The sequence below is a fragment of the Epargyreus clarus genome, unplaced genomic scaffold, assembly GCF_041222505.1.
Source record: "Epargyreus clarus isolate Ecla_fem2 unplaced genomic scaffold, WU_Ecla_fem_2.2 ptg000023l, whole genome shotgun sequence".
Taxonomy (NCBI): Eukaryota; Metazoa; Arthropoda; class Insecta; order Lepidoptera; family Hesperiidae; genus Epargyreus; species Epargyreus clarus.
This window is the reverse complement of record NW_027332230.1, coordinates 2,584,703-2,587,479: the sequence shown is the minus strand read 5'-3', so window position 1 is coordinate 2,587,479 and position 2,777 is coordinate 2,584,703. Positions and strand designations below refer to the sequence as shown.

The 2,777-nt window shown below is 32.7% G+C and overlaps 1 non-coding gene across 1 annotated transcript; it reads right to left on the bottom strand.

The window, feature by feature from the left end:
* Nucleotides 1-600: 600 nt before the first annotated feature.
* TRNAR-UCG (transfer RNA arginine (anticodon UCG)) lies at nucleotides 601-673 on the bottom strand. Its single transcript has one exon. It is a non-coding gene; the product is annotated as a tRNA-Arg (tRNA).
* Nucleotides 674-2,777: the final 2,104 nt, after the last annotated feature.

Below are 2,777 nucleotides of genomic sequence, written 5' to 3'. Positions count from 1 at the left end.
GGGCGAAGCCGCGGGTTCTGCTAGTCTTATATATAAAATTCTCGTGTCACAATGTTAGTTACCGTACTCCTCCGAAACGGCTTTACCGATTTTCACTAAATTTTATTACATATTCAGTAGGTCTGAGAATAGGCTACTATCTATTTTTCATATCCCTAAGTGATAAGGGTTGGTCAATATTATTATTTTTTTTGTTTTTATGGCAACACAACGTTTGCCGGCTCAGCTAGTATACATGTATAAATATAGATTCCCGAAAAATACTTATTTTTATATGCTGGTTAAGTAATTATAATAAAATTAAGCATAGTTTGAAAACAACTTAATCCAATTCCGGCTGTAAATGAAAAATATTATTAGATTTTTAATTCCTTTCTTAGTTTTCTTATTATTTTTCAGGTAACAAATGAATATCATTATATAAATTAATTTAGGAAACTGCTACATAAATTTTACTCGACGCGAAAAGCTAAATCTTTGACATTTTTTTTGAGGAACTTAGATTACGGGAAATACAATTGTAAAAAGAACAATTACTTATTTACCCGTATATAAACTGCGAAATAAAACAAAACAAAAAGTACGAACTGAAACAATAATCGACCATGACAGGACTCGAACCTGCAATCTTCGGATCCGAAGTCCGACGCCTTATCCATTAGGCCACACGGCCGCTATGCAGAGAGTTGAAAAACTTCTATCATAGCGTCAAGATTACGTAACTTTTCAAAATAAAAAGTCGGCACTCAGTATATTTTGTTGGATAACCACGTAAACAGCGTATTCAATATAAGCACCGACTTCAGTAATACTCCACAGCCAACATTTATTTGAATTATTTTTTATTTTGTAGTGACATACAAGCTGGTTGTATTGTTTTTAAAAAATTTTCACCCTTTTTAGTGATGACATACTAACGTTTATAATAATATAATATACACAATTGTATAAATGTGATCATGAATAAAGGTAAGGTCTGAATCTATACGGACCGGACCCACCCTTTACCAAATAGTAAAAACCAGAAGAAGACCAGAATTATACTAAATTATGCTTCTGTAATGTAAATTAGTAAGCATATATTTTTAACACGCTTTTATTAGCTTGGGTTGTATGTATGTACGTAACAGTAACGGAATATTTGAACCCGATTTCTATCCACTTTGAACGTTCAGTTTAATTCAAAATTTTGAAGAATTATCAAAAACCGATGACAATACACGATTTTAATAATTTTGTACCATTGTCCTTATCAACATCCTCAGAATTAACGATTTTCGAGACGAGAGAAAGCGCCTTAGGCAGAGATCAGGCAAAGTTACTAGATTGATTTTTAGTTTTGAAAAATAATATTGTTATTTCCCTATAACTCAAATGTACTGAAACATATCTATAATGCCAACTTGTAGAATGATTTTTAGAATTCCGTACTCAAAGGATAAAACGAAACCGTCCGCTGTCTGTTCGTGAGTCACAGGGCTTTATCTCTTAAACCGTACCGTATAGATAGACACTTGATTTTTTTACAGACGATGCATAATGATGGTCGCTATAGCAACAAATACTAAAAATTAATAAAATAAATATAGTTCAAAAAACTAAAAAACACGCTTTTATGATAAAATCAACTAAAAAGTAGAAAATAATTTTCAATCTAGGAATCAATTAAGGAACAGTAAATTGTATAATTGTGGAAAAAGTGTGGGGTGCTTTTCGAAAATTGGTAAGTGGAGCACTCCACGGTTTTTTCACAATTATACAGCAGCGGCGGTAGTGGCGCATCAGTAGCTGAACCCAGTTAGGAATATCTAATCCTATCTGGGGTTGATTACATATGTCTATGGGGGAGTTACCATAAGGTGGACTTCATGCTCGTCTGTTACTCCTATATTATAAAAGCTATGTATAATTATCGTCACACTTAAATCAATTTAAATTACTCATTTAAATCTTTCTTTCGATTCACTTTTTCTATCGGCGAAGACCGCATATAAAACCATTTGGTACTGCACCAATACTGCACCAACTCAGAGAAAAATTACATGACACGTTCATCATTTTTCCATTATCCTGATTCACTCTCACCCCACTTACAAAACTGTTCTCTCTCTCCTTTTGTAAAAAAATCAATGATCTTCCACGTAAGTGCTGCACAGAGGTTAAGCTAATTCACATGTTCTACAGTTAAATAGGTATTTTACAACAATAAATATAATATGTTAATAGGCAGTGATAGCCTAGTGGTTAAGAAACTCGGCCTCTCAATCGAGGGGTCCGAGGTTAAAATCCCAGGCAACAACACCACCTCTGATTTTACGATACTATCTTCTATGTTAATGGTTACTTTCTATCAAACCAAACGAAAATCACCTGCATTGATAGCGCGTGCCTCCCCCTATATTCATCCCGCAAAATGTTATACTCGTAGGATCTTCGAAACTATAATTCCAATTTACATGCTATAAGGAGCAAATTTTATCTACATTAAACGCTTGATTTTTTCAAACAATTTATTTCGATAAGGATTAATATTTGATATCTATTAAAACCATTTTATTATGAACTTAATTTTTATCTTCTTTTTAAATCATAAAAACAGTTATTGTGGTGTACGCAACACAGATAGACATATGCTATCGCGGACTTATTTGTAGATATTTTTAAGGTGTACAATACTGTAGATTTTGATTTATCTTTTACGGTTAAGCCAGCGTTTCCAATGTAAGCCCAAAAAAATGTATTTATTTACGAAATCTGTAAAATTATCAGTGTTTTTC